The 7216-nt window shown below is 49.6% G+C and overlaps 2 pseudogenes; one reads left to right on the top strand and one right to left on the bottom strand.

The window, feature by feature from the left end:
- Positions 1-583: 583 nt before the first annotated feature.
- LOC146174706 (uncharacterized) lies at positions 584-2310 on the top strand (annotated as a pseudogene).
- Positions 2311-2754: 444 nt separating this feature from the next.
- LOC146174705 (uncharacterized) lies at positions 2755-5165 on the bottom strand (annotated as a pseudogene).
- Between the last annotated feature and the right edge of the window lie 2051 nt (positions 5166-7216).

Here is a 7216-nt window from a genome sequence, read left to right as displayed (position 1 = left end):
TTCTATAATCTGTACGTTTCAGGCGATCCATCAACTCTATTTGACGACTGCAATCCTGACTGGACCCCATCGAAGCATTTGGGGTATGATGCCAAAACTAACACCAGAGAACGGTACAGTCGTCGAAAGGCACGTTCGCGAAGTCAGCTTTTCAGCGTTGGTAAGTGCCAAGCCACTACACCTTCCACTATTTATTCTGATTGTTTTACGAAGTCGGTAAATCACTACCCTGTACCATGTTTCTTTGCAGCAGTCACCAGTGCCGCTCCCATTGTACCAACAGCAGCGACCAGTCCTGCTCCCTCTGCAGCTACCTGTGCTTCTCTCTGCGCAAACACAAGTCCTGCTCCCTCTGCAGAAACCAGTCCTACTTCCTCTCCATCAGTCAGTTGTACTCTTCCCATTGAAGAACCTGCAACTTGTTCACCAGATCAGGAACTGAACGCGAACGTTGGTACGTAAACTCTTGAGGTTAACCTGGCTCTGATAAGCGCAAAAAAAAAATCGTCTTGTTTCCTGTGATGTGGTGATGTGTGTTTAGCAGGTATTTAATATTTATTTCTTACCTGTTTGTGTTTGCTACATGGCATGTTAGAAAAAAAGCCTCCCATCACTTCCCTCATTTGTTTTGTTGTTCTCTTCTGTAAATAGATGCTGCCTGCCAGACGGACATGTCGAAAGAGGGCATCAGCAAACTTGAGGAGACCGTGGCACAACTCCAGTTGCAGCTGGGCGCATGCCAAGACGCTGTTAAATCAGCAAGGTTCACTGAAGAAAGCCTACAGGAAAATGATGCAAAAGTTGCTTTTTATACAGGGCTTCCGACATATTTCATGTTAATTTCAGTGTTCCGACTGTTAAAAGATCATATTTCGCATTCGGCTAAACATTCCCAAAAACAATTTCAAGAAATGATTCTTTTTTTGATGAGACTGAGGCTGGGCTGTCAACTTCAGGACCTTGCCTACCGTTTTAACATTTCACAGTAAACAGCGTCACGCATCTTTGAAAGATGGTTGATTGTGTTTTGCAACCGCATTGGTCCATTGGTACGTTGGCCAGACAGAGCAGATCATGAAGACAATGCCGGTGGCCTTTGTCGACAGCTTTGGTGTAAAGGTCCGAGTGATTTTGGACTGCTTTGAAATTAGCATTGATAGGCTGAGCTCCTACCTTCCTCGTGCAGAGACGTGGTCTCATTATAAGCACCGCAACACCATCAAATTTTTGTTCGGAATTAGTCCGCAAGGGGCAGTCACTTTTCTTTCAGATGCATATGGAGGCCGTGCCAGTGATAAGTCAATAACAGAAGAATGTGGTGTCCTGAATCTTTTAGAGTACGGTGACATTGTGCTGGCTGATAGGGAATTTTTAATAGCAGAAAGTGTAGGCATGTGCCATGCAACACTTGTTGCACCTGCTTTTACTAAAGGAAAAAGGCAACTTAGCAGTGGTGATGTTGAGCGGACAAGGGAGATCGCCAGCGGCATGGTCAGAAATAAATACACTATCCTCAAAGGCAGTTTGCCCATTGAGCTCCTAAACTGTAATGAGCACGGCAAGTCTCAGATTGATAAGATAGCATGCGTTTGTTGTGCACTCACAAACCTCTGCAATTCTGTTGTGCCATTTGACTAAGGAGAAGTTAACTATTGAAGAAGTCAAGGGGAGGCCAGCATGAATGCTTGAGGCTGTAATTGGGTACTACTCAGGAACCAAGCTGCTTTTCCCTGTCAAAGGACCCCATTTCAGCCAACGGCATTGGCTGATTCTCATGACCCTGCTGGCGTGACAATGGAGTGGCAAATGAAAGGGGATAGTCCCCGCCCTGGATTTTCAGGGATAGTCCTCTCCTTGCATTGTCACGTTAACAGGGTCATGACAGTCGGCCAACAACATTGGCTGAAAGGGGATCCTTTGATGGGGAACAGCCGCTTTGTTCTTGAGTTGTAACCAACTATATTGGTTTATTGACTGAAACATAAAGAAACAAAGGCACTGAGGAAACAGCAGACACATATTACTATGTACAGGCACACCAACTGAAGCAGCTAATGATGCAAAGCACAAAACAACACAACATAACTGCATAAAAAGCACATGCAGTTGACTGTTCCAAGACAGATGTGTACTATTGTCCACTGTAACTTAGTCCAATTCAGTGTCTCTGGACATGAATGTTTATTGGGGAAAGGAAATGGCATAGTATCTGTCGCACATTGCACAGCACAGATGTTTCGCCTCCATAGAAATGCGGCCGCCGTGGTTGGGTTCGGGCATTGCTAGCGGTCACTCTGGTCGTAAGGAATGTGCGGGGCAGTGGCCAAACAGCTCGGCTTGTTTTGCCAGAGATCCTTGTGGAGCTGATTGTCACCAGCATAGCATGTGCGAGGCAGGAGTGATGCATGTGTATGTAAGGAATTTTTGAATTGCAATTAAGTGAGATCAACCATGCAGCCCACATCTTACAACCATCAACTGAGTTCACAATTATCACAGAATGCTTATCACAAATGTTTATGACGGAAGCCAACAGCCACCGAAACCAAGGAGCACAAGGGGATGTTTTCTATTTTTGATTTGCGTGCTTTTTAATTCGGGGAGTGGTAGTTGATTAGAAAGCAGGAGAAAAAAACCACATCCTGCCAGTGGGATTTGAACCCACGGTGGAACCCAACCTTTCAGGTTCGAATCGCACCGGTGGAATGTGGCTTTTCTTTATTCTGCTTTCTAATCAATTACCATTCCCCGAATTAGAAAACAAGTATATCAAAAACAGAAAACATCCCCTTGTGCTCCTTGGTTTCGGTGGCTGTTGGCTTCCGTCATGTATGTCATACCAAACCCCTCTTTTCCCTTCCCTTGTCTGCTCAGTCACAAATGTTTTTATGTGCATATGACTAGCATTCTTGCTTAAGCTTGCACGGATGCCTTCTTGCACGAACTACAAAACCACTTGGCACTTTTTGGAGCTCTAGTTAGGCCTACACATTTGAAATGAAACCATGTTGTGGTACAATTGGGACCATCACACGCAATCATTTTCCCTTCCTCGGGTCCTTTACATATACAATACTTCACGACAGTGCTGTCTGCACAACTTGTGGCCTTTGTTACAGGTGACACTGTAACAGATTGGCTAGCAGTTGGAGGCTGGATGCTGTTTGCATGGCTTGTAGTTATTGACATGCACTGCCCAGCTTCTTGCAGTACATTCATGTTTGATGCTCCCACATTTTTGTTGGAAGTTGGAGGCTGATTTTCTTTCTTTCTGCTGAACCAGCGGCCAACAAGCTCAGGCATGAGAACTTTGCAGAAAAATATCTTGGCAACTTGGATTAAAGGTTCCAAGAACTTCATGTCTAGCCTTACTCTCTAAACATTCATTTCATTCTGGTTCCATAGAACAAAGTCGCAGTATTCTCTTTCCCAGACAAACAGCTGCAACTGCACTTGGTGGTAGTACCGGTGTCTGGTCTTCAGCTGAAGTGTACTGTCACATTCAAATACGCAGCCGTTGCAATCGGAGAGCAGGTCGCATAACCGTCCGTCTTTTACTGTCCATGGACATTTAACTTCTACTAGTCCTTTGCCACAACACTCACATTCTACCAGCATATCAGGTGTCGCACCCAGAAAGATGTGCTGCTGCGAGATTAAAAATCCAGCTTCTGAAACTGTGCTCCTATGTGAAGATCAGCTGCTCGTTGTTTATACTTTTTCAGTGCATTAGGCTCATTCTGCCTACCATACCTTATGGCAGGTGACGTAGCCTTGTCGTCATGTGGATAGCAGATACGCTTAACCAGGCTCAATGATGGGGCATCAACTTTGGTATGACAGACATCATACAGGGTTGAAGCTGTCACCCTTCCTGCTCTGTATGAAAACCACTGAGTGGTCATATGCTGGCTCCTCGTCCTTGACTCGATGCTGCAAGCTGCTTCCCCACTTATTTCAAGCTTGTCATATATCTCATGGCATTCCTTCAAAAGCTCATGATGGCTTAGCTTCTGAGCCGATTGGCTGAACAGTAGTCGAAGATCGGCCCCTTTGCAGCGTCTCACTGCTGGCACATACATGTCGCTGAAGGCTGGATCTGTGCTTGCCACAGCTGGCCAGTGACCTGAAGCGACGAGGGCGGTGAAAAACTCGTCCACTCGTCTCCTGTGGGTGCTGATGGCAGGGCAAAGGCGTTAGGCGCACAACTCGTACTGGCGCCGGCACCCAAGCGTCGTTTTTTCATCGCCGATGACGCAAAATCCATAGCAGCAATCGGCCTCACCCTCACTTTCCTGATATGTGTCGGCAGCCAGGCGTTAATGCCGTCCGTGCATGAGCGCTCCTGCCGCACGCGCACGCCGTACTCGACGTAAAAGAGCAGTGCCGCCACATGGGAGCACGCCTCGCCGTTCCCGGCCATACAAGTGCAGTGCGCGGCGCCAACGTCGCCGTCTTTCTTGCAGAGAATCCACGCCTCAACGGGTGGCTTGTTGAGGCTCTGCGAATGGTTGACCTGGACAGAAAATACAATATTACACTCTGCTAAAAGAACAAAACACCTCAACGTACCTTTGTCTTGACAATCACGGAGTCGGAAGAAACTTCCTTCACGCATGGCTCGCGCACCCAACCGCTAGTCACAAAATTGTGGCCTTCTAATGCTTTCCGTGCCTTTAGTTGCTGGCGGGTGATAAAGCTGGTCCTCAAGACAAGGAACTCGTTGATGTCTGCTGCGTCAACTCGCGGCCACAGGTTCACGTCTGTAACGCAGTCGCTCTCGCAGAGTTGAAACGGGTCCCCACCACAAAGGGCGACTTTTTGATCCTAGCGCGCCCGATCCTCCGCGCACAGCGTTGCTGCACAATGCACATTATCATGCGCCATTTCACTGAGAAAAAAAAAAGCCAGTTCTTAAGATGCAGTGGCGCAAGCAGGTGACACACTACACATCTCCGCTCGAACGGCTAAGCTTGCTTCGTGTGTACTCCGCCGTCTGCTGGCTATTGCTTCAAAATGGCGCATTACCCAGAGTGCATAGCGTTTTGGCATCGCGACCGTTCGTGCATACACCCTATACTCACTTGGTTCACATCTTCAGTATGTTGCTCAGCAGGTGCGCCTGTAGTTGGCACAGCGTCACAACGAAGCCGTCGGCGCTTCATACCAGCGTTCTTTGAGGAACTGGGCTTGAAGGCGCTTTGCTCAAAATGTTGGGAGCAAACCCTACGCGCAGTGTCGCTCGGCGCGCCAAGAGCTTCCAGCCACAGTCTCCGCTGCTCGCCGCGGGTCGGAAAGCATTGAAACGTTACCTGTGGGCAATTTTCGGTATTCTCGCAGCCTACGGCTGCGCAGCGTCTCTTGCCATTGTCAGATGGGGAGGGGGATTGACACCCGGAAGTGCCGTGCTCTCCCAAAAGCTCTCCCAGACCCCACTTGGCCCTTTTTAGTTCGAGGTGAGGGTCCTACCCGGACAAGGGGGCCGCCGCGTGATGCCCTCACAGGAGTGAGTGGCATCTGACGCAAAGACGGCCTGCAGCGCCATCGTGGCATTGAGCCAACGAGGCGGACCTTCATGACAACGCGAGTGTCACTAAGGACGACCATTCCCTGTGATAAAATCATAGTGACACAGAGAGTGTTCCACCCTTAACCGAGAAAATCACAGACGGCCCGCACCAAATCTTCGAGAACCTCCGCTCGGCAAGAATGCGACGTTCCTGCTGCAGGCAGAACCAGACCTCCTTCCGTATCTTTGCAGTTACTTCGTGGAGGCCTGGAACTCTGCTGTTATATGCGGCCGCGCAGCGTGCCAGCCATACTTGGTACGCGCACTTCACGAGCAGGACGAACTGGTTAACGGCTACGCCTGGCAACGGATTCAGGTATTGCACGGTCTGGTACGGTATACCCGGAAGCTGGAAGAGATTAGCTACATGACGGAGAAGTGCTTCAGGAAGGAGACTGCGAGAATATGTGCACAGTGTCCTCTCTACCACCACAAGTCGGACAAGTTGGTCGCAAGCTGGCCCGTGTAAACGCCGGAGCCTTAATGGGGAGGACTCCCCTGGCGAAGTGGTACATAAAGGACGCTCTGCTTGCTTCCAACAAATCCGCTGTGATATACCGCCAGCTGGGCTTAACATTGGCAAGGTCGTAAAGACGGAGGTGAGGGGGAAGACTGGGAGTCAGAAGCCTAACTAGTTCATTTAGGGGAACCGAAACCACAGATGTGTCCGCCTCTGCCTTACGAAGACGCTCAAGGCAGGTAGCTGCCTGAGCATAAAAAGCGGATGGAGAGGCCGATCGTGGCACGCAATGAGAATATGTGCTCTGGGCAAAAAGACGGAGTCGAGTACTCAGAAAAAACGAAGTCAGGCTTCGAGTTAGAGGCATGTCCGAGTTCAATGCCACTTGGGTCCACCTGACGTGCAAGGCTGAGGCTACGATGCCCAGGTCGGAGATGCCAAGGCCTCCCCTGTCCCTAGGCAGCTTCACCACAAGTCTTTTGACCTTGTCCGGAGCTCCACTCCACAAGAAATGGAAAAGGATCCGCTCCAGGTGGAGCTTCGTCCGCGCCGACAAAGGTGTTACGCCAGCGACATAAGTCAGCACCGAGAACAGGAGGGACCGCGTGATAGTGGCTCGAGCCGTGAGCGGACACAAGAGCATCTAATACTCTCTTGCCCTCGATTCAATTTTCTTTTGAGCAGAGGACGAATTCCTATCTGAAAGGCCTTTCGAATTAAAGTGAAAACCAAGGAGGCGGACTTCAGCCTTCACGGGAAGACCATGAGCGGGCTGAGGACTGGATGGTGCGCACCCAAAATAGAGGGTGGCACTCTTCGACCTATTAACCTTAGCCCCAATCGCCTTACAGTACACCTCCATGACATCCAGAACGGAGGAGACAGAAGCCTCGTCCGGGACGACAATGGTTAGGTCATCTGCATAGGCAAAGATGGGAGCTGGTGGAGAACCTGGCGGGAGCGGAAAGCGAGCTATTCGACTGTCACGAGAGAGCCTTTGTAAGAGGGGTTCAAATGCGAGCACGTAGAGGGCGGGAGATAGGGGGCATCCCTGCCTGACTCCACGGCTCACGTCGAAAACTTCGGAGGTGCGTCCTAGCCCAGTAACGGCTGAAACTGGCCTGGTATATAGAACTCTGACCATGCGCTGGAAATCAGTCTATACCAGCTTCCTCCAGGACTTGGAA

This window comes from Amblyomma maculatum, chromosome 11, assembly GCF_055883805.1.
Source record: "Amblyomma maculatum isolate TAMU_Amacu chromosome 11, ASM5588380v1, whole genome shotgun sequence".
Lineage (NCBI taxonomy): Eukaryota > Metazoa > Arthropoda > Arachnida > Ixodida > Ixodidae > Amblyomma > Amblyomma maculatum.
Note: the sequence above shows the minus strand (reverse complement) of the source record. Positions and strands in the feature narration are given on the sequence as shown.